The sequence below is a fragment of the Lissotriton vulgaris genome, chromosome 5 (genome assembly GCF_964263255.1).
Source record: "Lissotriton vulgaris chromosome 5, aLisVul1.2, whole genome shotgun sequence".
NCBI classification, from domain to species: Eukaryota; Metazoa; Chordata; class Amphibia; order Caudata; family Salamandridae; genus Lissotriton; species Lissotriton vulgaris.
The window spans coordinates 1,167,344,379-1,167,372,237 of record NC_141693.1 but is presented as its reverse complement, the minus strand read 5'-3'; positions in this window follow the sequence as shown (position 1 = coordinate 1,167,372,237).

Sequence of the window (27,859 nt, the reverse complement as noted above, 5' to 3'; positions counted from 1 at the left end):
TAACTGTTGAATTTATTATGTAACAGGCCATCTAACGGATGTATAAATTAATTAATACACAAAATCATTCACCATAAAGATTGGCCATATAACAACAGAAAAAAAAATCCAACACAGAGAATGAGTCAAAATTTGGACAATTTTCCTGCTGGGGAAGGAGGATTTCAAGTGGAAGACTTTAATTTAATGATGGAACTAAGGACAATGGATGCAGAACAAATACCGGGATCATGTACAACGATGCCAGAAACCATGGCCTTGGAAGAAGGTTTAAATATTGCACAGGGAGTACCAACCAACTTTAGACCCACTTCGCGCTTTATCCCTATGGCGGCAAAAGATTTGATTGACGCTTTCAGCGATTTGGTTAGGAATGAGCTGAAAAAACTGAATGGACAAACGAATGGGAATAAATCCAAAAATAAAGATGGCATGATGAAGCAAAACGAATACCAGGCTCTGATTAAAAAACTATCAGACAAGAATGCGGACAAAGGGGGAAACATTGTCCTCTGGGACAAACAAAAGTACCTGACAGAAGCATACAAACAGTTAAACAACAGCAAATACTATGTGAGAGTGGATGAGCAAGCCATGTGTTCCAGTAATGACAACTATAACACACAATTGAGAAGTTGGTATGATCAAGGCCTGCTGACTCATGATGAGTTTAAATTTCTAAAAACTGACCAGCCAATAACAGCTGTATTTTACCTAATCCCGAAGGTCCATAAAGATCTTTTAGATCCCCCGGGGCGTCCAATCATATCTGCCATGGGAAGTGCCTTAGAGAATATGTCTAAATATGTAGATTCATTCACCAATCCCCTTGTCCAAACCTTACCTTCATATATCCAGGATACTGGGGACTTACTAAGAGGCATATATAACTTGCCTTGGGAAGATGACTACCTTCTAATAACCATAGATATGTCCACAGTATACACAATCATATAACATGAAAATGGTTTCAGAGCAGTGAGATATTTTTTGGGTACTAGACCAATCACACTGTGGTCCCATACTCCAATGTTGTTAATGATGATCGAGAAATGCTTGACCAGTAATTATTTTTTGTTTAATGATGAACTGTTTCATCAAATTTGCGGAACTGCGATAGCCATCAGCTTCGCCCCCAGCTATGCTAATTTGCATATGGGCTGGTAGGAGGAACAGGTGGTCTGGTCTCAACATCAGCAGCAATGAAAAAATCATATTCTACACTGAAGTCGGTTCATTGATGATTTGTTTTTATTGTGGAAAGGCACTGAAGATGAGGCAAAGCAATTCATCAATGATTTACAACATAACGACCTAAATTAAAAATTTACCAGGGAAGTAAGAAGAGCGAATGTGAATTTTTGAGATCTAACTGTATATATTGAAAATGGAAAGGTAGAAACGAAGTTATATAGGAAACCCACTTCCACCAATACTCTTTTACATGGTAAAAGCTTTCACCACGTGAACTTAAAGAAGAGTATTCCTTATGGTGAATGCTTACGGACCAAACGTAAATGTAGTAGTGAGACAGAGATAAACAAAGAAATTAGAGTTTTAAAACAAAGGTTTAAGACAAGGGAATATCCAGATGAATGGATTGATCAAGCAATCCAAAAAGTAAATGAAAAGAAACGAGAAGATATCCTTTTTGAGAAAAAAGGTAAGATCCCTCAAGCAAACACTGGTCAAGAATACTCTGAAGAAACCACAACCTAAAACCCCTTGGTTGACTAAACATTGAAGTTCTGTAAAATGTACCAAGCGCAAGGCATGCACACATGGCATAAATACAGAGACTTACAAGCCAGGTTTAAATAAAAATATAAAGAAAATCAGAGGGAAATTTAATTGTAAGACAGATTTTGCTGTCTACGTGCTTCAGTGCCCCTGTGGCTTGAGGTACGTAGGCAGCACAATCTTAGAGGTACACAAAATAATCCTTTAACAATTGAGAGCCGTAAAGAATGGAGACAGATCCTATCCTGTCGCTCGACATTTTGAAAGGTTCCATAACAAGAATGTGCGAGGGCTAACATACTATGTGATAGATGCAATAGAGAAGAATCTAAAGGGTGGCAATAGGGAAAAGAAACTGAGGAAACTTGATTGACGTTACATTGTAGAACTGAATTCGAAACAGCCAGAAGGTTTGAGCATGGAAGAAGATCTGTACACGCAGCTGTAGGAGAAAGTTATTTTGGAAAGAGTAGTGTATTTAGAGAAACAAGATATGAACTGGTTTTAATCACACAGGGTGGGGCTGGTGGTTTTAGGTTTTTATCGCTAGAAATGCAATTGACGTATGCCCACTTGGGCTTGATAGAAGGAATTCCAGCATTAGATGCCCACTGGGGCGCAACTCTTAGCAAAGGCAATGTGTTTAAAAATGCAACGAGCAAATATTGCTTGGGATATATGAGGATTGCATTTGTATATATTATATATAAAGTAATGTCAAGCTAAACATTATGTTACAATTGGAAGATGCAATGCAGTATTGAAGATGAAAACTACGAGTCTTTTTTCACATGCACTAATTTTGTAGTTTTGTTAATCACGTGTGAGATGTAGAAAATGGCTGTGAATTTCGAATCTCCTTGTCAGTGAACAAGGGTGCAACGTACTTGAAACACATTTGACGAGTGGCTAAGAATACATTTCTTTGAAACAGCACATGGCTTCGTTTTCCTTCTAAAAAAAGTAGGAGGTTGGAGAGAAAAATTGAATGTGACCCGCTTCAGTGCGGTCAAAGCGCGACGAAGCAACTCTCGCTAAGGAGGAGGCAACTTATGCATGGAAGGTGTTGGAAAAAAAAGATATATATATATATATATATATTCACTGAAAAAAACATTGGTTTCAGGGACGTTATAGTTAGAAATTAGCATTTAAAAAACCTTAGAAATTCACTGACAAAATAGATTTCAGGGGCGTTATAGTTAGTTGGACATTTCACTCATACAAAACCATAGAAATTCCCCCATTATAGTTAGTTCAGCTAGCTATAACTCGCCCCCGCAATGCATGATGGATGATTAGAGTGCTGCAAGGATAGTGCATGGTGACTTTATAACTGCTTGGGTTTTGGCGGAGTGATTGGATAAGTACATGATGCTGGATGGGTGATTTGAGGAGTGCATGGGTAATGACAGAGGGGTTTCTGGAGTGCATGGGTACAACCTGGGTAATTGGAGGATATAATCAGTACTGTGTAGGTGGTTAGAGGTCTGCATGGGTAGTGCACAGGGGATTGTAGCAGTGCATGTGTTAGTGCCTGGGTCATTCCATGAGTACATGGATACTGACTGGATGATTAGAGTACTGCAAGGAGAGTTCATGGTGAATTTATAAGTGCTTGGGTTTTGGTGGAGTAATTGTATAAGTACATGGTGCTGGCTGGGTGATTGAAAGAGTGCATGGGTACTGATAGGGCGATGGCTGGACTGCATGGATAGTGCTCAGAGGATTGTAGCAGTGCATGTGTTAGTGCCTGGGTCATTGCATAAGTACATGGGTACTGATTGGATGATTAGAGTACTGCAAGGACAGTGCATGGTGAATTTATAAGTGCCTGGGTTTTGGCTGAGTTATTGGATAAGTACATGCTGCTTGCTGGGTAATTGGAGGAGTGCATAAGTAGTGACAGGGCGATGGCTGGACTGCATGGGTACTGCTCATGGTATTGTAGCAGTGCATGATTTAGAGCATGGGTCATTGCATGAGTGCATGGGTAGTGACTGGATGATTAGACTGCTGCAAGAAGAGTGCATGGTGAATTTATAAGTGCCTGGGTTTTGGCAGAGTTATTGGATAAGTACATGGTGCTCGCTGGGTGATTGGAGGAGTGCATGGGTATTGACAGGGCGATGGCTGGACTGAATGGGTAGTGCTCAGAGGATTGTAGCAGTGCATGTGTTAGTGCCTGGGTCATTGCATTAGTACATGGGTACTGATTGGATGATTAGAGTACTGCAAGGACAGTGCATGGTGAATTTATAAGTGCCTGGGTTTTGGCTGAGTTATTGGATAAGTACATGGTGCTTGCTGGGTGATTGGAGGAGTGCATGGGTAGTGACAGGGCGATGGCTGGACTGCATGGGTACTGCTCAGTTTATTCGTAGCAGCGCATGAGTTAAAGGTGGGTCATTGTATGATTGCATGGGTAGTGACTGGATGATTAGAGTTCTGCAAGGAGAGTGCATGGTGAATTTATAAGTGGTTGGGAATAGGCGGAGTGATTGCATAAGTACACGCATGTCACATCAGGCCCCGTCACCTCCCTTCACCTGTTAGGGTTTGTACTAAGAACATAGCCCAGACCCATATTATGTAATGAGGATTGGCCCTGTGTGTCTTTTGGTTTTACTTTGTCATGAATAATGTTCCTTGTTTAATAGTTTACTATGAGGGGTTTTCAAATTGGCTCCTTTTGCACAAGCATAGGCCAAAGTGAACTTTTTTGTACAACCTGATGCAGAAATAAACTGGATATTCAGTTTGAGCTCAGGGGCTCATTTGCATACTCATTGTACATCCCGATGTAGGAATAAACTGAATATTCACTTTGAGCTCAGGGGCTCATTGTCTTAATGGCAGTTGAAGCATGCTTCCCATGTTTTTCTAACCACACCCTAACTGGAGAACCCCACCCAAAGAAACTGTATAAAAGGCCCAACATTACAACAGAACTCGCTTGTGCTTGTTGAATCCTCTTCCTCACCTGATTTCCAGAGCAGCTCCAGTCCCGTGTGTTCCTCTGCAGTCTTCAAGGCACCTTCCCTGCGTGAGAAGTGTTTCGGTGATGATCCAGCTTCGGCAGGGTTTCCAGGTTTCCTTTCCGGTCCCGAGGGGAAACCTGTCCGATCTGCACCAAAAGAAATAGAAATCATAAATCAAGTAAGATCTTTGAAAACGCTCGCATAGAGAGAAGTGCGCATAAAGGAAAAAAGGTAATTACCAACTCTATTTGTTTTTGTGAGTGTATATTCTTCGATTTTCCAAATATTGTTTACAGAATCAAGACTTTGGTAATAACGAAGGAGCTACAAAACTGAAAAAACAGATATTTGTGCTTAATAAAACTTCAGATGACTTACCTTTGAAACCCTGAGCATAATCCTGTACTCTTCTGTCACCAAGATCACAAATCTGAGCATAAAAAGAAAACACAAGAGGAGAAAAAGAACTTTATTGAGAGCATATTAAGGGGAGTGGTTTGTTTTTTAAAAATCGAAAAAATGTGAACTAGAACAAACAAGTGAAGACAAATAAGAAATAAGTAGGTAATGCTCATACAATTCAATTCCTCATTTGCTCTTTGCAAAACTTTCATAAAGCAATTCACACTCACAGGGATGGGTAAACAAACAAAAGGTCAAAAACAAAGTGTGTGGTGAAAGAGTAAAAGGATTCCTAAAAAGGAAGGAGAAAGTGCTATTTAAAGGATGCTATATTGTTTTTTAGGGGGATCAGTATCCTCACCAGAGTTCAAATGAACAAGTTATTCAAAAAATGGTGGGGTACTACTATTCTTTTAACATAACTGTTGAATTTATTATGTAACAAGCCATCTAACAGATGTATAAATTAATTAATACATAAAAACATTCACCATAAAGATTGGCCATATAACAACAGAAAACAAAATCCAACACAGAGAATGAGTCAAAATTTGGACAATTTTCCTGCTGGGGAGGTAGGATTTCAAGTGGAAGACTTTAATTTAATGATGGAACTAAGGACAATGGATGCAGAACAAATACCGGGATCATGTACAACGATGCCAGAAACCATGGCCTTGGAAGAAGTTTTAAATATTGCACAGGGAGCACCAACCAACTTTAGACCGACTTCGCGCTTTATCCCTATGGCGGCAAAAGATGTGATTGACGCTTTCAGCGATTTGGTTAGGAAAGAGCTGAAAAAACTGAATGGACAAATGAATGGGAATAAATCCAAAAATGAAGATGGCATGATGAAGCAAAACGAATACCAGGCTCTGATTAAAAAACTATCAGACAAGAATGCGGACAAAGGAGGAAACATTGTCCTCTGGGACAAACAAAAGTACCTGAAAGAAGCATACAAACAGTTAAACAACAGCAAATACTATGTGAGAGTGGATGAGCAAGCCATGCGTTCCAGTAATGACAACTATAACACACAATTGAGAAGTTGGTATGATCAAGGCCTGCCGACTCATGATGAGTTTAAATTTCTAAAAACTGACCAGCCAATAACAGCTGTATTTTACCTAATCCCGAAGGTCCATAAAGATCTTTTAGATCCCCCGGGGCGTCCAATCATATCTGCCATGGGAAGTGCCTTAGAGAATATGTCTAAATATGTAGATTCATTCATCAATCCCCTTGTCCAAACCTTACCTTCATATATCCAGGATACTGGGGACTTACTAAGAGGCATATATAACTTGCCTTGGGAAGATGACTACCTTCTAATAACCATAGATGTGTCCACACTATACACAAGCATACAACATGAAGATGGTTTCAGAGCAGTGAGATATTTTTTGGGTACTAGACCAATCACACTGTGGTCCCATACTCAAATGTTGTTAATGATGATCGAGAAATGCTTGACCAGTAATTATTTTTTGTTTAATGATGAACTGTTTCATCAAATTTTCGGAACTGCGATGGCCACCAGCTTTGCCCCCAGCTATGCTAATTTGCATATGGGCTGGTAGGAGGAACAGGTGGTCCGGTCTCAACATCAGCAGCAATGGGAAAATCATATTCTACACTGAAGTCGGTTCATTGATGATTTGTTTTTAGTGTGGAAAGGCACTTAAGATGAGCCAAAGCAATTCATCAATGATTTACAACATAACGACCTAAATTAAAAATTTACCAGGGAAGTAAAAAGAGCGAATGTGAATTTTTGAGATCTAACTGTATATATTGAAAATGGAAAGGTAGAAACGAAGTTATATAGGAAACCCACTTCCACCAATACTCTTTTACATGGTAAAAGCTTTCACCATGTGAACTTAAAGAAGAGTATTCCTTATGGTGAATGCTTACGGACCAAACGTAAATGTAGTAGTGAGACAGAGATAAACAAAGAAATTAGAGTTTTAAAACAAAGGTTTAAGACAAGGGAATATCCAGATGAATGGATTGATCAAGCAATCCAAAAAGTAAATGAAAAGAAACGAGAAGATATCCTTTTTGAGAAAAAAGGTAAGATCCCTCAAGAAAACACTAGTCAAGAATACTCTGAAGAAACCACAACCTAAAACCCCTTGGTTGACTAAACATTGAAGTTCTGTAAAATGTACCAAGCGCAAGGCATGCACACATGGCATAAATACAGAGACTTACAAGCCAGGTTTAAATAAAAATATAAAGAAAATCAGAGGGAAATTTAATTGTAAGACAGATTTTGCTGTCTACGTGCTTCAGTGCCCCTGTGGCTTGAGGTACGTAGGCAGCACAATCTTAGAGGTACACAAAAGAATCCTCCAACATTTGAGAGCCGTAAAGAATGGAGACAGATCCTATCCTGTCGCTCGACATTTTGAAAGGTTCCATAACAAGAATGTGCGAGGGCTAACATACTATGTGATAGATGCAATAGAGAAGAATCTAAAGGGTGGCAATAGGGAAAAGAAACTGAGGAAACTTGATTCACGTTACATTGTAGAACTGAATTCGAAACAGCCAGAAGGTTTGAACATGATCTGTACACGCAGCTGTAGGAGAAAGTTATTTTGGAAAGGGTAGTGTATTTATAGAAACAAGATATGAACTGGTTTTAATCACACAGGGTGGGGCTGGTGGTTTTAGGTTTTTATCGCTAGAAATACAATTGACGTATGCCCACTTGGGCTTGATAGAAGGAATTCCAGCATTAGATGCCCACTGGGGCGCAACTCCTAGCAAAGGCAATGTGTTTAAAAATGCAATGAGCAAATATTGCTTGGGATATATGAGGCTTGCATTAGTATATATTATATATGAATTATAAAGTAATGTCAAGCTAAACATTATGTTACAATTGGCAGATGCAATGCAGTATTGAAGATGAAAACTACGAGTCTTTTTTCACATGCACTAATTTTGTAGTTTTGTTAATCACGTGTGAGATGTAGAAAATGGCTGTGAATTTCGAATCTCCTTGTCAATGAACAAGGGTGCAACGTACTTGAAACGCACTTGACGAGTGGCTAAGAATACATTTCTTTGAAACAGCACATGGCTTCGTTTTCCTTCTAAAAAAAGTAGGAGTTAGAGAGAAAAATTGAATGTGACCCGCTTCAGTGCGGTCAAAGCGCGACGAAGCAACTCTCGCTAAGGAGGAGGCAACTTATGCATGGAAGGTGTTGGAAAAAAAAGATATATATATATATATATATATATATATTCACTGAAAAAAACATTGGTTTCAGGGACGTTATAGTTAGAAATTAGCATTTAAAAAACCTTAGAAATTCACTGACAAAATAGGTTTCAGGGGCGTTATAGTTAGTTGGACATTTCACTCATACAAAACCATAGAAATTCCCCTATTACAGTTAGTTCAGCTAACTATAACTCGCCCCCGCAATGCATGATGGATGATTAGAGTGCTGCAAGGATAGTGCATGGTGATTTTATAACTGCTTGGGTTTTGGCGGAGTGATTGGATAAGTACATGATGCTGGATGAGTGATTTGAGGAGTGCATGGGTAGTGACAGAGGGGTTTCTGGAGTGCATGGGTACAACCTGGGTAATTGGAGGATAGAATCAGTACTATGTAGGTGGTTAGAGGTCTGCATGGGTAGTGCACAGGGGATTGTAGCAGTGCATGTGTTAGTGCCTGGGTCATTCCATGAGTACATGGGTACTGACTGGGTGATTAGAGTACTGCAAGGAGAGTTCATGGTGAATTTATAAGTGCTTGGGTTTTGGTGGAGTAATTGTATAAGTGCATGGTGCTGGCTGGGTGATTGAAAGAGTGCATGGGTACTGATAGGGCGACGGCTGGACTGCATGGATAGTGCTCAGCGGACTGTAGCAGTGCATGTGTTAGTGCCTGGGTCATTGCATAAGTACATGGGTACTGATTGGATGATTAGAGTACTGCAAGGACAGTGCATGGTGAATTTATAAGTGCCTGGGTTTTGGCTGAGTTATTGGATAAGTACATGGTGCTTGCTGGGTAATTGGAGGAGTGCATGGGTAGTGACAGGGCGATGGCTGGACTGCATGGGTACTGCTCAGGGTATTGTAGCAGTGCATGATTTAGAGCATGGGTCATTGCATGAGTGCATGGGTAGTGACTGGATGATTAGAGTGCTGCAAGAAGAGTGCATGGTGAATTTATAAGTCCCTGGGGTTTGGCGGAGTTATTGGATAAGTATATGGTGCTCGCTGGGTGATTGGAGGAGTGCATGGGTAGTGACAGGGTGATGGCTGGACTGCACGGGTAGTGCTCAGAGGATTGTAGCAGTGCATGTGTTAGTGCCTGGGTCATTGCATAAGTACATGGGTACTGATTGGATGATTAGAGTACTGCAAGGACAGTGCATGGTGAATTTATAAGTGCCTGGGTTTTGGCTGAGTTATTGGATAAGTACATGGTGCTTGCTGGGTGATTGGAGGAGTGCATGGGTAGTGACAGGGCGATGGCGGGACTGCATGGGTACTGCTCAGGGTATTGTAGCACAATACATGTAATGGGGTGACCCTGTAACCCTCAGAACCTGGGTGGGTAATAAATAAAGTAATAATGGTTCTGTCGGACAGAAATACACACTGTTTTAGTATTTCAATGTTTCCTTTCTTCAGTCTCGTACCTAACCAGGATATCAAGACAGGTGTACTAATACATTCACAAACAAAACTCACTGACCATAAAGAAAAATGAAAGCAAATTTTACTCAAATCTTTCACATGTGAACACAAAATACTTCAATCACTGTCCCTAACAAACATTTAAAACATATAAGGCACAAAAACTTTGTGCTAGAGTAATACTAAAAACAACTGTATATATATATGGGACAGCCTCTTGCATTTAGCCGGCCTGATTAACACGGACCGACAATAAGATTCAAGAGGAAGAGACCAGGACTCCATGCGGAGCTAGGTCTGCAAGAGGCTGTCCCATATATATATATACAGTCCTGACGAAGACCCGCACCTGATGCGTGAAAACACTGCATCGCCCCCCCTAGGGTCGAAACGTCGACGCAATCCTCTCCTTTGGCGTGAACAAACTATTCAAAATCCTGTAGGATCCAAGATCTAATTGATGTGTCTACAGGATGATTGTATATGCATAGTTGTTTAACCCAAAAGTATATGAAGTAACACATTTTACTTGTTGTTTTTAGTATTACTCTAGCACAAAGTTTTTGTGCCTTATATGTTTTAAATGTTCGTTAGGGACAGTGATTGAAGTATTTTGTGTTCACATGTGAAAGATTTGAGTGAAATTTGCTTTCATTTTTCTTTATGGTCAGTGAGTTTTGTTTGTGAATGTATTAGTACACCTGCCTTGATATCCTGGTTAGGTACGAGACTGAAGAAAGGAAACATTGAAATACTAAAACAGTGTGTATTTCTGTCCGACAGAACCATTATTACTTTATCAGGGTATTGTAGCAGCGCATGAGTTAAAGGTGGGTCATTGTATGAGTTCATGGGTAGTGACTGGATGATTATAGTGCTGCAAGGAGAGTGCATGGTGAATTTATAAGTGATTGGGAATTGGCGGAGTGATTGCATAAGTACACGCATGTCACATCAGGCCCCGTCACCTCCCTTCACCTGTTAGGGTTTGTACTAAGAACATAGCCCAGACCCATATTGTGTAATGAGGATTGGCCCTGTGTGTCTTTTGGTTTTACTTTGTCATGAATAATATTCCTTGTTTAATATTTTACTATGAGGGGTTTTCAAATTGGCTCCTTTTGCACAAGCATAGGCCAAAGTGAACTTTTTTGTACAACCTGATGCAGAAATGAACTGGATATTCACTTTGAGCTCAGGGGCTCATTGTCTTAATGGCAGTTGAAGCATGCTTCCCATGTTTTTCTAACCACACCCTAACTGGAGAACTCCACCCAAAGAAACTGTATAAAAGGCCCAACATTACAACAGAACTCGCTTGTGCTCGTTGAATCCTCTTCCTCACCTGATTTCCAGAGCAGCTCAAGTCCCGTGTGTTCCTCTGCAGTCTTCAAGGCACCTTCCCTGCGCGAGAAGTGTTTCGGTGAAGATCCAGCTTCGGCAGGGTTTCCAGGTTTCCTTTCCGGTCCGAGGGGAAACCTGTCCGATCTGCATCAAAAGAAATAGAAATCATAAATCAAGTAAGATCTTTGAAAACGCTCGCATAGAGAGAAGTGCGCATACAGGAAAAAAGGTAATTACCAACTCCATTTGTTTTTGTGAGTGTATATTCTTCGATTTTCCAAATATTGTTTACAGAATCAAGACTTTGGTAATAACGAAGGAGCTACAAAACTGAAAAAACAGATATTTGTGCTTAATAAAACTTCAGATGACTTACCTTTGAAACCCTGAGCATAATCCTGGACTCTTCTGTCGCCAAGATCACAAATCTGAGCATAAAAAGAAAACACAAGAGGAGAAAAAGAACTTTATTGAGAGCATATTAAGGGGAGTGGTTTGTTTTCTAAAAATCGGAAAAACGTGAACTAGAACAAACAAGTGAAGACAAATAAGAAATAAGTAGGTAATGCTCATACAATTCAATTCCTCATTTGCTCTGTGCAAAACTTTCATACAGCAATTCACACTCACAGGGATGGGTAAACAAACAAAAGGTCAAAAACAAAGTGCGTGGTGAAAGAGTAAAAAGATTCCTAAAAAGGAAGGAGAAAGTGCTATTTAAAGGATGCTAAATAGTTTTTTTAGGGGGACCAGTATCCTCACCAGAGTTCAAATGAACAAGTTATTAAAAAAATGGTGGGGTACTACTATTCTTTTAACATAACTGTTGAATTTATTATGTAACAGGCCATCTAACGGATGTATACATTAATTAATACACAAAAACATTCACCATAAAGATTGGCCATATAACAACAGAAAAAAAAATACAACACAGAGAATGAGTCAAAATTTGGACAATTTTCCTGCTGGGGAAGGAGGATTTCAAGTGGAAGACTTTAATTTAATGATGGAACTAAGGACAATGGATGCAGAACAAATACCGGGATCATGTACAACGATGCCAGAAACCATGGCCTTGGAAGAAGGTTTAAATATTGCACAGGGATCACCAACCAACTTTAGACCCACTTCGCGCTTTATCCCTATGGCGGCAAAAGATGTGAGTGACGCTTTCAGCGATTTGGTTAGGAATGAGCTGAAAAAACTGAATGGACAAATGAATGGGAATAAATCCAAAAATAAAGATGGCATGATGAAGCAAAATGAATACCAGGCTCTGATTAAAAAACTATCAGACAAGAATGCGGACAAAGGGGGAAACATTGTCCTCTGGGACAAACAAAAGTACCTGAAAGAAGCATACAAACAGTTAAACAACAGCAAATACTATGTGAGAGTGGATGAGTAAGCCATGCGTTCCAGTAATGACAACTATAACACACAATTGAGAAGTTGGTATGATCAAGGCCTGCTGACTCATGATGAGTTTAAATTTCTAAAAACTGACCAGCCAATAACAGCTGTATTTTACCTAATCCCGAAGGTCCATAAAGATCTTTTAGAACCCCGGGGCGTCCAATCATATCTGCCATGGGAAGTGCCTTAGAGAATATGTCTAAATATGTAGATGCATTCATCAATCCCCTTGTCCAAACCTTACCTTCATATATCCAGGATACTGGGGACTTCCTAAGAGGCATATATAGCTTGCCTTGGGAAGATGACTACCTTCTAATAACCAATCACACTGTGGTCCCATACTCAAATGTTGTTAATGATGATCGAGAAATGCTTGACCAGTAATTATTTTTTGTTTAATGATGAACTGTTTCATCAAATTTGCGGAACTGCGATGGCCACGAGCTTCGCCCCCAGCTATGCTAATTTGCATATGGGCTGGCAGGAGGAACAGGTGATCCGGTCTCAACTTCAGCAGCAATGGGAAAATCATATTCTACACTGAAGTCGGTTCATTGATGATTTGTTTTTAGTGTGGAAAGGCACTGAAGATGAGGCAAAGCAATTCATCAATGATTTACAACATAACGACCTAAATTAAAAATTTACCAGGGAAGTAAGAAGAGCGAATGTGAATTTTTGAGATCTAACTGTATATATTGAAAATGGAAAGGTAGAAATGAAGTTATATAGGAAACCCACTTCCACCAATACTCTTTTACATGGTAAAAGCTTTCACCATGTGAACTTAAAAGAGAGTATTCCTTATGGTGAATGCTTACGGACCAAACGTAAATGTAGTAGTGAGACAGAGATAAACAAAGAAATTAGAGTTTTAAAACAAAGGTTTAAGACAAGGGAATATCCAGATGAATGGATTGATCAAGCAATCCAAAAAGTAAATGAAAAGAAACGAGAAGGTATCCGTTTTGAGACAAATGGTAAGATCCCTCAAGCAAACACTGGTCAAGAATACTCTGAAGAAACCACAACTTAAAACCCCTTGGTTGACTAAACATTGAAGTTCTGTAAAATGTACCAAGTGCAAGGCATGCACACATGGCATAAATACAGAGACTTACAAGCCAGGTTTAAATAAAATATAAAGAAAATCAGAGGGAAATTTAATTGTAAGACAGATTTTGCTGTCTACGTGCTTCAGTGCCCCTGTGGCTTGAGGTACGTAGGCAGCACAATCTTAGAGGTACACAAAAGAATCCTTCAACATTTGAGAGCCGTAAAGAATGGAGACAGATCCTATCCTGTCGCTCGACATTTTGAAAGGTTCCATAACAAGAATGTGCGAGGGCTAACATACTATGTGATAGATGCAATAGAGAAGAATCTAAATGGTGGCAATAGGGAAAAGAAACTGAGGAAACTTGATTCACGTTACATTGTAGAACTGAATTCGAAACAGCCAGAAGGTTTGAACATGGAAGAAGATCTGTGCACGCAGCTGTAGGAGAAAGTTATTTTGGAAAGAGTAGTGTATTTATAGAAACAAGATATGAACTGGTTTTAATCACACAGGGTGGGGCTGGTGGTTTTAGGTTTTTATCGCTAGAAATGCAATTGACGTATGCCCACTTGGGCTTGATAGAAGGAATTCCAGCATTAGATGCCCACTGGGGCGCAACTCTTAGCAAAGGCAATGTGTTTAAAAATGCAATGAGCAAATATTGCTTGGGATATATGAGGATTGCATTTGTATATATTATATATGAATTATAAAGTAATGTCAAGCTAAACATTATGTTACAATTGGCAGATGCAATGCAGTATTAAAGATGAAAACTACGAGTCTTTTTTCACATGCACTAATTTTGTAGTTTTGTTAATCACGTGTGAGATGTAGAAAATGGCTGTGAATTTCGAATCTCCTTGTCAGTGAACAAGGGTGCAACGTACTTGAAACGCATTTGATGAGTGGCTAAGAATACATTTCTTTGAAACAGCACATGGCTTAGTTTTCCTTCTAAAAAAAGTAGGAGGCTGGAGAGAAAAATTTAATGTGACCCGCCTCAGAGCGGTCAAAGCGCGACGAAGCAACTCTCGCTAAGGAGGAGGCAACTTATGCATGGAAGGGGTTGGAAAAAAAAGATATATATATATATTTTCACTGAAAAAAACATTGGTTTCATGGACGTTATAGTTAGAAATTAGCATTTAAAAAACCTTAGAAATTCACTGACAAAATAGGTTTCAGGGGCGTTATAGTTAGTTGGACATTTCACTCATACAAAACCATAGAAATTCCCCCATTATAGTTAGTTCAGCTAACTATAACTCGCCCCCGCAATGCATGATGGATGATTAGAGTGCTGCAAGGATAGTGCATGGTGATTTTATAACTGCTTGGGTTTTGGCGGAGTGATTGGATAAGTACATGAAGCTGGATGGGTGATTTGAGGAGTGCATGGGTAGTGACAGAGGGATTTCTGGAGTGCATGGGTACAACCTGGGTAATTGGAGGATAGAATCAGTACTGTGTAGGTGGTTAGAGGTCTGCATGGGTAGTGCACAGGGGATTGTAGCAGTGCATGTGTTAGTGCCTGGGTCATTCCATGAGTACATGGGTACTGACTGGATGATTAGAGTACTGCAACGAGAGTTCATGGTGAATTTATAAGTGCTTGGGTTTTGGTGGAGTAATTGTATAATTCCATGGTGCTGGCTGGGTGATTGAAAGAGTGCATGGGTACTGATAGGGCGACGGCTGGACTGCATGGATAGTGCTCAGAGGATTGTAGCAGTGCATGTGTTACTGCCTGGGTCATTGCATAAGTACATGGGTACTGATTGGATGATTAGAGTACTGCAAGGACAGTGCAGGGTGAATTTATAAGTGCCTGGGATTTGGCTGAGTTATTGGATAAGTACATGGTGCTTGCTGGGTAATTGGAGGAGTGCATGGGTAGTGACAGGGCGATGGCTGGACTGCATGGGTACTGCTCAGGGTATTGTAGCAGTGCATGATTTAGAGCATGGGTCATTGCATGAGTGCATGGGTAGTGACTGGATGATTAGAGTGCTGCAAGAAGAGTGCATGGTGAATTTATAAGTGCCTGGGTTTTGGCGGAGTTATTGGATAAGTACATGGTGCTCGCTGGGTGATTGGAGAAGTGCATGGGTAGTGACAGGGCGATGGCTGGACTGCACGGGTAGTGCTCAGAGGATTGTAGCAGTGCATGTGTTAGTGCCTGGGTCATTGCATAAGTACATGGGTACTGATTGGATGATTAGAGTACTGCAAGGACAGTGCATGGTGAATGTATAAGTGCCTGGGTTTTGGCTGAGTTATTGGATAAGTACACGGTGCTTGCTGGGTGATTGGAGGAGTGCATGGGTAGTGACAGGGCGATGGCTGGACTGCATGGGTACTGCTCAGGGTATTGTAGCAGCGCATGAGTTAAAGGTGGGTCATTGTATGAGTGCATGGGTAGTGACTGGATGATTAGAGTGCTGCAAGGAGAGTGCATGGTGAATTTATAAGTGATTGGGAATTGGCGGAGTGATTGCATAAGGACACGCATGTCACATCAGGCCCCGTCACCTCCCTTCACCTGTTAGGGTTTGTACTAAGAACATAGCCCAGACCCATATTGTGTAATGAGGATTGGCCCTGTGTGTCTTTTGGTTTTACTTTGTCATGAATAATGTTCCTTGTTTAATATTTTACTATGAGGGGTTTTCAAATTGGCTCCTTTTGCACAAGCATAGGCCAAAGTGAACTTTTTTGTACAACCTGATGCAGAAATAAACTGGATATTCAGTTTGAGCTCAGGGGCTCATTTGCATACTCATTGTACAACCCGATGTAGGAATAAACTGAATATTCACTTTGAGCTCAGGGGCTCATTGTCTTAATGGCAGTTGAAGCATGCTTCCCATGTTTTTCTAACCACACCCTAACTGCAGAACCCCACCCAAAGAAACTGTATAAAAGGCCCAACATTACAACAGAACTCGCTTGTGCTCATTGAATCCTCTTCCTCACCTGATTTCCAGAGCAGCTCCAGTCCCGTGTGTTCCTCTGCAGTCTTCAAAGCACCTTCCCTGCGCGAGAAGTGTTTCGGTGATGATCCAGCTTCGGCAGGGTTTCCAGGTTTCCTTTCCTGTCCCGAGGGGAAACCTGTCCGATCTGCACCAAAAGAAATAGAAATCATAAATCAAGTAAGATCTTTGAAAACGCTCGCATAGAGAGAAGTGCGCATAAAGGAAAAAAATTAATTACCAACTCCATTTGTTTTTGTGAGTGTATATTCTTCGATTTTCCAAATATTGTTTACAGAATCAAGACTTTGGTAATAACGAAGGAGCTACAAAACTGAAAAAACAGATATTTGTGCTTAATAAAACTTCAGATGACTTACCTTTGAATCCCTGAGCATAATCCTGGACTCTTCTGTCGCCAAGATCACAAATCTGAGCATAAAAAGAAAACACAAGAGGAGAAAAAGAACTTTATTGAGAGCATATTAAGACTCAGTGAATATTGTGAAAACTATTTGTATGTTTTTGGAAGTTATTATTTAGTAAGTTAGTGCGAAGGTTATACTATATAGTGTACTGGAATAACAGTGCAGGCCAGTGATTGTTGTCATTTTATTGCCACAGATTTAAAGATAAGGATAATATCATTATGTCATAAAAACTCCTTATGGTGAATCAGAATCACATTTTATACAAAGGTATCTTCTTGACTAATGTTATAAACATATAGAGAAAAAGACAAGACATGGTTTTTATAAGAGGAGTGGGTTAACATATTCGCTTATGTTTTAGATGTACTTGTCAACTCCCAGAAGTAAGACTTGCTGAAGGCTTTTAAGCTAGAAAGGAGTGATGTCTAATCAACGTGTGCCGTAACCAGAGGAGTGTTTCTTTTTTGTTTATTATTTTGTCCCATTTTTCCCCCTTCCTCAGGGAATCTATTCTTGCCAAACTGAGTTTTACATCCAGTTAGGCTAGTATACGTTTTTAGGGTAGGAAGAGAATTAGCGTCTCACCTCTCAAGTTGAACAACCTGGAGTTCAGGTGAGTGAAGTTTAACAGAAGCACTAGCCTTCATAACACAAGTTTTCCTTGAGAGATATGGACTTGCAGGATGACAGAATAGATGGCCAAGCCATGGCTCAGGCTCTTAATGATGATTCAGAGATGGGTAATTCAGTAACCCAATTGTTGGAACAAATGCAGTTAGAAAAAAACAGGAAACATGGAATTACGTCAGGAGGTAGTTAGATATAAACCAAGACAATCTCTATGGAACACCCCCTTTTCTTCAACCTACATATCTTCTGTAGACACATAAGCTAGGGTGAAAACCTCACACAGTTTCATGACATCTGACACAACTTCATCAGCTGTACAAGTCATGGTGGCAGTTCCTAATGTTGTGCCTTTATCTTCACCAGAACGATTTTTTGGAGATAGTTCAAAGTTTAATATTTTTATCAGTCAGTGCCAATTGCATTTCATCTGTAAACCACAGTCATTCTCTAACTATGCAACCAAAGTGGCTTTTATGCTCTCCTATTTAGGAGGCACTGCTGCTAATTAGTCCATTCCATATATTGATAGGAATGATCCCATTTTACATAATTGCCCGTTATTTAAGAGAACTATGACTAAGCTGTTTGCAAAACACACCTATGTGCAAGCTAGTGATAACGATTTGCTTAATTTAAAGCAAGGAAACTTATGTAACCATGTTTAATAGATTATTGACCGAGACTAAGTGGCCAGAGGAAAAGCGTATTTCCTTATTTTATGGAGGGTTGCAAGATGATTTAAAAGATGCTCTGGCGCATATTGTGGAATTGCCGGATGATTATTCGAATCTTGTGGAATTGGTTGTTAATGTTAATGTTAATGTTAAAAATGTTTTGTAAAGCGCATGTACACCGGGTGGTGTCACGGCGCTGTTGGAAAGAGCATCAACCGTTACCTAGTAGAGCTTCAGATGTAGGCTTGCTCAAACAGCCAGGTTTTAAGGGATTTTCGGAATTTCAGGAGATCAGAGCAGGCTCGGATCTTCAAGGGCAGGGAGTTCCAAATCCTGGGGGCGAGAACATCGAATCTGCAGCCTCCAAGGCGCTTCCGCCTGAAAGTGGGGGTGTGGAGGAGTGAGAGGTGGGCTGAACGTAGGTTACGGGGGGAAGGGATGTGCCTACGTATCAAACTGTTGATAAGTTTCGGGCTTTTGCCGTGCAGGGATTTAAAAATCAGACAACCGGTTTTGAAGATGCAGCGTTGGGGGATAGGGAGCCAGTGTAGCTGCTTCAATAGGGGGAGGCTGATTGCCATCAAAGTTGTCGTAGTATCAGTCTGGCCACATGATTCTAGACCAGTTGGAGCCGCTTTTGCAGGTAGAGAGGCGTGCCCAGATAGATGGCATTGGCGTAATCCAGGTGAGCTAGAACTGTAGCTATCATAACTTGGATGAGGGCTACCTGTGTGAGGAGGCGGCAGGTCTTCTTGATTTTCGTAGATGGAAGAAGCATTTGGAGACTACAAGACCCACTTGTGTTTTCAGTGAGAGATCGCCATTAAGCGTTATTCCAAGTGTTTTTGTTGAAGAGGAAGGGGAAGGCGGACAACCCATTTCTGGGGGCCAGTACTGCGGGCCCCAGAACTTGTGACTGTCTCCTGTAAGTACGAGCTCAGTTTTTCCAGGATTCAACTTAAGGTGGTTTTGGTCCATCCATGATTGAATGAACCTCATTGTGCCCTGGAAGTCGATGATTGAATTGTCAGTATTATCGACTATGAAGACCAGTTGGAGGTCGTCTACATAGTTGTAGACGGTCACCTTCCTATCTTTGAGGGCTTGAATCAGAGGGAGGATGTAAAGGTTAAACAAGTGAGGAGAGGGAGGAACCCTGAGGGACACCGCAAGTGATTCTTGGTTTGGGGGCCATCATATTGTTTAGGCGAACAGCCTGCGACCTGTCCTTCAGAAAGGAATTTATCCAGCTGGCGGCTGTGTCCTGGATCCCAGCTTGTCCGACACGGTCAACTAGGATGGTGTGGTCAACCGTGTCAAACGCTGCAGAGAGGTCCAAGAGTATCAGAGCCTGAGGGGAGCCACGGTCTGTGCCCTCACGGAGAGTGTCCAGTACAGCTAAGATAACTGTTTCTGTTGAGTGGGCAGGCCGAACACCCACCTGATATGGCTCACGATAGTGAGTCTCTTCCAAAAAGTTAGAGAGGCATCTAGCAACGTGTGCCTCTAAAACTTTCTCTAAAAAGGGTAGCAGGGAAATAGGGTGGTAATTAGACACACGGGCGGGATTAGTTCCGGGTTTTTTCAGTAGAGGCACCACTGTGGCCTCTTTGAAGGCAGTAGGGACGTGGCCGGAAGCAAGAGAGTCGTTGAGGAGGGTACGTGCCGGATCTGGGAGGGCAGAGAAGCAGTTTTTTTGTATATGAGGAGGGCAACAGTCGGTGGGGGCTCCTGACTTGACTTTAACTAGAAGCTCCAGAAAGGTTTCCGAGCTTATTGTTGGAAAACTGTTGATTGTGAGTTTGTTTTTGTAAGTGGAGTAGGGAATAGTAGCGGGGTGTTTAGGGATGATATCTTTGATGGTCGAGATTTTGTCAATAAAGTAGCTATTGAGTGAGTCGCACAAAGCTTACGTGGGGATAACCTTGGGGAGGACTCTGGCTGGGTTGGACAGTTCGTTTATAATGGAGAAGATCTCCTTGGAGCAGTTATTCGAGTTAAGAATGCACGAGGAAAAGTGGGTGGATTTGGCCTGAAGAATGGACTTCGTGTATTACTTCCATGCTGTTATAAACTGGTGCTTCAGCTCTGGAGAGTAGTTAAGCCGCCACTTCCGTTCTAGTTGGCGGACGGTCAGTTTGTGGGATTTGAGTTCGGGATTGAACGACCTCTGGGCATCTGATCGGCGGGCGAGTTTAACTTTTTTAAGAGGGGCATGCGTATTACTAGCAGCGAGCAGCCAGTTAGAGAGGTTAGCTTCAGATACATTGACATCTGGGTGAGGTGGAGGGGCAGTTCTAGTCAGCGTGTCAAGGAATTCCTTTCCTAGCCAGTCTGCCAGTGCCCGTTAGGGTTTTCCTGGTGAAGGTTAGGGCTAACAAAAATTTAATTAAATAATGGTCGGACCATATGCAAAGGGACGAAGTGGGGGTCATTATTATCAGATTGTTGGATCATATCTGATCCAGAATGTGCCCTCTTTGATGGGTAGGCGAGGAGACCCATTGAGTGAGGTTCAAATTAGTAAGGAGATCAGTCAGTTCCGAGGAGTCAGAAGTTTCATGGGGGTCATTAAACCAATAGTTGAGATCGCCCACAAGAAGAACTTTAGCATGGTCGATGACAAGATTGGCGATCTGTTCGCTCAGAGAAAGGGGAAATGATGGCATATGGTGCGGTGGCCTATAGACTAATGCACAGATAAATGAGTCGCCAGAATATTCCAGTTTGAATACAAGGGAGGTTGGGACATGTCAAGGTGTTGAATTTAAATTTGGCATGTATAATTGCTGTGACCGCTCCCCCTGATTTCCTGGGGGGACGGTCAGTATGAATGATGTAGCAGTTTGGGGGTAGTGCTGCCATAATATCGGAGGAAGAATCGGTAGTCAGCCAGGTTTCAGTCAGTAACAAAATATCCGGTTTGTCCATGTCTAGTAGAAGGAAGATGTCTATTTGGTGTTTGACCAGGGAACGGGTGTTGAGGTAGAAAATGACTAATGGGGGTGCTAGGTTGGACCTACCTTTAGCGGGGTTGTATGGCTAAGTTATGTTGTCTTCGTATTTCCGGGAAGGAGCTGCGTTCACTGTGTATTCCTGTCTCAATGACAAGCCAACCTATTTCACTGGGACCATTGTTTAGGAGAGCGAAAAGGGGATAAATCAAGAATGGAGGCTAGATTCTCTGTAGTAAAACATAAGAAAGAGGTAGTGTTAGACCTGTAGGCCTTTGGGTGATCCCTCCTATTATTTATTTATTTTGTCCCATTTTTGCCTCCTAGTGTTTTTAATTTTCGGTGTTCACTGAAAAAAAATGTGGGTGTTGTCCTAGGGGATGGGTGCTCCTTTGTCCCTATAATTTTTTAGGCCTAGGTGACTCCTATAATGGTAGAAATTCAGTCACACAAAATGGTGGCTAGTAAGTGCCATAACTGATTACCTCAGGGAATGGACCCATAGGACAACACAAGAAAACTCCAGAACCTTCCAACTGGTTCTGGAAGCCTGAGGTCAGCCTATATAAGGGACAGAACCAGGGCGGCCATTTTAGAAGTGTGGAGAGGGAGAGTCCAGTTAGGAGTTTAGGCTGCTGAGCAGGGAGGCAAGTGCACTGTAGGAGGGTTGACTGTCCCCCGGGGCTGCTACCCCTCGCTGTTGACGCTTCCCTCTGTGTGTGGACCTAGCCCTGCTGTTTACAAAGTGGAAAATCGCATCTTCCCCCCCTTTTTATCACCCCTGTGAGAGAAGTCCTGGACTGATTCTGGGTTGAGAGGGCATACAAGCCGGCAGGAGGTGAGGTGAGATCAGCGTCCTCCTGTAGGGGACTGGATTTGCTTTCATTAACCCCCCTTTGCCCTCGCTGAATTGCCCCTGGAGTCTTCCGGTTTCCAGACTCCTTATTATTCTGTCAGAACTTCTCAGAATCTGCCCTCCAGTGCGGGTCCCAAGATTGTCACAGACCCTGACTTTATCAGAGCGTACCTGAACGGGCTGCTGCAGGCCTGCCTAGAGCCCCTGTAGTGGAGTTGGTACTGTCTGGGATCCGGACCCACTGATACCCTGGTTCCCGGTCCGGTGAGCATAGGAGGAGTAGAGTGGAAGCGCCAGCCACCGGAGCTACTGTCCCGCTAGGGTGGATCGGCACGGGAGGGAGAGGTGCCTCATTCTCAGTGAGGAGATCGGGAGCGAGAACGAGTGGAGTCCCGCCCAGCGCTGACGGGAAAGAGCGCAGGGAGGCGGGACGAACTCGTAGGAGGCCAGACGCCGGGGAGGTTCCTTTCTCCTCGGAGAGCGGAAGGGAGGGGACACCAGAAGCAGTATTTACCAATCGGAGTCAGCAGGAATTCCCCTCCATGAGCCAGCCGCTAAGGGCCCTCCCAGCTGAGAAAGACGTCGGGTGTGGGGTCTCTGTACCTTTGACTGCCAGAGTTCACAGGATCTTCTGTTACCGCTTTAAACGACAAGTAAGGTGGGAATTGGGCTTGTGGGAGGCCAGGCAGTGCTCCTAGGTCTCCTGTTGGGCCGTGAGGTGATCGGCCCCTTCAGCCTAAATAGGAAGAGTGACAAGGAAGCCGGGGAGAGAATCTGACAGAACTAAACTGCCGGGGGAAGTTATTCTCTGACAGAACTAAGAGCTCAGGAACCACATCAGCAAGACTTGGGCTAATCTGAGTCTGGTACTTAGAAAGACAATCAAGGGGAACAGAAGATTGTGCTGAGATAAATGAGAAGCCAGGATTCATTGATGAAACAAGCCCCCCCCCAGTGATTGATTTAATTCAAGAGTTGCCTTCATTAAGTGGGTAATTCTTTCCAGCAATCCAAAGCCTGAATGTATTGAAAATCTGATCTTTGATCTTAAACGTATGTAAAATGAATGCAATGTAAGAAAATGATGTACTGTTTTGACCTGCAGATAGCATACTAGGCAGTCAGCTGATTGATTCCTTTATCAAGGCACCAGTGGGCAGAATTACTATTAGAACTTAGTCTCTTTCCGATAGGAAATGTAATGAATTTATGATTACATCTAATTTACTTCATGTTACTATAACTAAAAAGGAAGAATCGTTCATGTAATGTGTTCATATGCTACCACATGTGCTTACAAATACAGATGTAACAGGAAAACGATCTAGATGATGATTTAATAAATTGTGTGCAACTGCTAAACTAATTTAAGGAAAGATAAAGCTTTTCCAAGTTTTATAATTACGGTGTAGTGTCATTTTTGGGTGGACGTACGCTGGATTACTGTGAGAGTGTGGCGCAAGTACCGCAGACAGCCTAAGAGTTAAGCCTTACCGGTTGAGCCAGGCTACCCCAGGTGGACCGGTAAACCCGGGTCCAACAAATTGGTGTTCAGCGGTGGGATCAGAGCTTGTGCTTGCGTCCACTTAGCAGTAACGCGGTGTGCACCACATGCCTACACCTGGAGTTTTCTCCTAGCGGACTCCCTGATTAATAATTTTTGCTTTTCCAAATTTACTCCTGGTGGTGGGTGGAGGTAGCTTTTAATTATCGCCTTTCTTGTCTCCTTCCAAGTGATTGATAGAGACCCTGTTGGCAAGATGGAATTTGAATTGGAAGAGTTGGAGACCTACACTGTGGCCCAACTCAGGGAATTTTGCCAAAGCAAGGGGGTGTTTTTCAAGCGTGGTGCTAAAAAGGGGGAACTCCAAACCAGCTTGAGAGCGTGGGTGGCAGCTCACCCAGATGGGAAGGAGGAGGAGGAAGAGGGGGATCGGGACACTGTCATCGGAGTGGATAGACTGTACCAACCTGGAGAGGGGAACCTACTAACAGGTCCTAGGACACTTTCAAGGGAGGGCAGCAGTGTCTCGAAAGAAGTTTGACCGAAGCCGAATTAGCTGACAGGAGAGAAGAACAGCAGTTAAAATGGGAGTTGGCAAAATTAGAGAAGGAGAGGGAGGAGAAGAGGCTGGCTCACAAACTGAGTATCAGAGATTTAGACCTTAAGGCCCTGCAAGCAGGGACTCCCAGTACCCCTAATGGTGGCAGCGAACCCAAAGATACAACCAGGGAACCCAGACCCTATTTGCCAAAGGACATAGTCGCTAGCTACAGCGCAGGGGATGACATTGCAAAGTGGCTGGCTGCCTATGAGGTCTCCTTAAGAGCCCATGGGATATTGGAAAAACACTGGGGGGGTGGTTTGTACAAATACATGCCTCCTGCAGGAAGGGATACCCTTTTGGCCCTAGAGCAGGGAGAGCAGACCCACTTCCCCACCATGAAAGTGGCGCTGATAAAAAAGTTAGGGCTGACTGCGGAAAAATACCGACAGAAGTTTAGGAGTAGCCACAAACTAGGAACACAGAATTGGGTGGATTTCCTAGACTATGCAAAGAAGGCCCTAGAGGGTTGGGTGCAAGGCAGCGAGGTGGGGGACTATGAGGGGTTGTATGACCTTATCCTCAAGGAGCACCTACTCGAGAAATGTTTTCCCGAGCTGCAACAACACCTGGTGGACAGCAAGCTGACCAGCCCCCGGAAGCTTGCTGAGGAGGCGGACATCTGGGCTAGTACCCGGGTGTCCTCAAAGGGGACTGGAGGGGACTCCCAAAGGTCTGGACATGACGCCCCCAGAAGAAAGAGGGGGGAGATAAAAAGAGGGAGTTCTCAAAAGGCCCCCAAAACAATTTCCAGGGAAAAGGAACAGGATACAGTCCCAAGACTAACCCGCAAAGAAACCCTCATCCTGGCCAAAGTCAGCAGCCAAGGGTTGTCCACTGCTATGAGTGTGGTGGAGTTGGGCACTATAAGGGGGATGTTAAGTGCCCAAAGAGACCACCCCCTCCCACTGGAGGAAAAGCCCCGGGAGTAGCTAGTTTAGTGCTCGGGGAGGAGTTGCCCTTAGATAAGGGGGGAGTGGGCGGGTGACACCTTAGTGTCCCTGGGAGATCGGGAGATGGTTCCTAAGATCCAGGTGCCCTCAAATACTACTAAGTATGGGCAGTGGGTCACCATCAATAGCCAAAGATGGGAAGCTCTGAGAGATACAGGAGACAGTATGACTATGGTAAGAAGTCAACTGGTATCTCCAGAGCAGGTGATTCCACATGTACTCCACCCCGCCGCGATGGCTGACGGCAGAATGGGCCACTACCCAGTGGCCGAGGTTCCATTTGAGTGGGAAGGGGTTGCAGGTCTACTTCGAGTTGCCGTAAGCCCTGCCGTGCCAGGTGATTGTCTGTCGGGGAATGATATGGAGCACAATGCTTGGAAGGAGGTGGAATACCGAACTCATTCTGAGATGCTGGGTACACCTGACTGGGCCTGTGCTAGCACAAGGTCTGCGACTACCCGGAGGGGGAGTTCGCTTGGGTTGGAGCCTGGAACAAAGGCACAGCCAGCTGCCAGAAAGGGAAAGATTCGGGGACAGGAGAAGCCTGCCTCGGCATCCATGCCCCGTGAGACGGATAGGCCACCTGCGGTGGTGGACCAGGAGTCCACGGAGGGGGATGTTATTTCCCTGGAGAACCTACCTATCCCTGCCGAGTGGCATGTGGAAGGAGGGCCTACTAGAGAGGAGTTTTGTAAGGGCCAGAAGGAGTGCCCTACCCTTGAGGGACTGAGGCGACAGGCCGAACCCCAGGCAGCAGGTAACGTTACGGGGACCTACCATATTTACTGGGAGGATGGTCTCCTCTACAATGAGCCAAAGGCACCAGTGCACAGATCGTCACAGGCCTTGGTTATCCCTCAACGTTATTGAGCCTTTCTTTTAGAAGTGGCTCATGAGATACCCTTGGCAGGACACTTAGGTCAGGACAAGACCTTTGCCCGGCTTGTCACCCACTTTTATTGGCCTCAGATGAAAGTGGCGTCCGACACTTACTGCCGGACATGTGTGTCTTGCCAAGCCAGTGGGAAAACAGGGGTGAAGCTGAAAGCTCCCCTGGAACCACTTCCTGTCATTAGCACCCCCTTTGAAAGGGTTGGCATCGACATTGTGGGCCCACTGGATCCACCAACTTCAGCTGGTCACAGGTTCATCCTGGTTCTGGTGGATCACGCCACACGATACCCAGAGGCAATTCCTCTGAGGATCATTACTGCACCTGCAGTGGCGAGGGCCCTGATGTGGATCTTTACCCGAGTGGGTTTCCCCAAGGAAGTTGTGCCCGACAGGGGGACCAACTTCATGTCAGCTTACATGCGGGCTATGTGGAAGGAGTGTGGGGTTACCTACCGGTTCACCACTCCTTACCACCCACAGGCCAATGGTCTAGTGGAAAGGTTCAACAAAACCTTGAAAGGCATGATTAGAAGTCTGCCTGAGAGCCTGCCGGAGGAAATGGGACGTCCTCCTACCCTGTCTGTTGTTTTCCTACAGGGAAGTTCCACAGAAGGGAGTGGGCTTCAGCCCCTTCGAACTTCTGTATGGGCACCCTGTGCATGGACCTCTCAGCCTGGTGAAAGACGGATGGGAAAAGACTCCCAGGAAGCTTCCCCAGGATGTGGAGAGCTACATGCTGGCCTTCCGAAGCCAAATGGCTAAGTTGTGGAAGCAAGCTTCTGACAACTTGGAAGCTGGCCAAGCAGTGATGAAGGAGTGGTATGGCCACAATGCTCACCCTGTGGAGTTGGAGCCTGGCCAGAAAGTGTGGGTGATGGAACCTGGACAGGCCCCTTTGAGGTGATGGAGAAGAAGGGTAAGGCCACTTACTTTGTGGATCTTAAGACCGCCAGGTAGCCCCTGCGGGTGCTCCATGCTAATCGCCTCAAACCCCACCATGAGAGGCCCAAGGTCATTTTAATGATGGTGACCGATGGAGCAGAGGAAGAGGAGAGTGAGCCTCTCTCTGATCTATTTTCGTCTCAGGAAAAGGATGGGTCGGTGGAGGGAGTGATTCTCTCCCCATCCTTAACTCCTGAGCAGCGGGAGGACTACCGCCAAGTCCTGGAGCAGTACTCCTCGCTGTTCTCCCTTGTCCCGGGAAGGACCCACCTGCGTACCCATGATGTGGACACAGGAGACAGCCCACCTGTGAAGTCTAATATCTACCGGCTGTCAGACAAGGTGAAGGCCAGAATCCACAGTGAAGTCACTAAGATGCTGGAACTAGGAGTAATTGAATCTTCAAGTAGCCCCTGGTCCAGTCCGGTAGTTCTAGTGCCAAAAGCTGCCCCATCGGGCACCACTCCAGAACTAATGTTCTGTGTGGATTACCGGGGACTGAATTCAGTGACCAAAATGGATGCTCTTCCGATCCCTAGGGCGGATGAACTTATTGACCGGCTAGGAGCTGCCCAATACTTGAGTACGTTTGACCTCACTTCAGGGTACTGGCAGATCTCCCTTACAGATGGAGCAAAGGAAAGGTCAGCCTTCTTCACGCCTGAGAGCCACTACTAGTTCTGTGTAATGCCCTTTGGGCTCAAGAACGCCCCTGCCACCTTTCAGCGGCTGGTGAACCAGGTCCTCTCCGGGATGGAGGCCTTCTTCGCTGCTTATCTGGATGACATTGTCGTCTTCAGCAGCAGTTGGGAGGACCA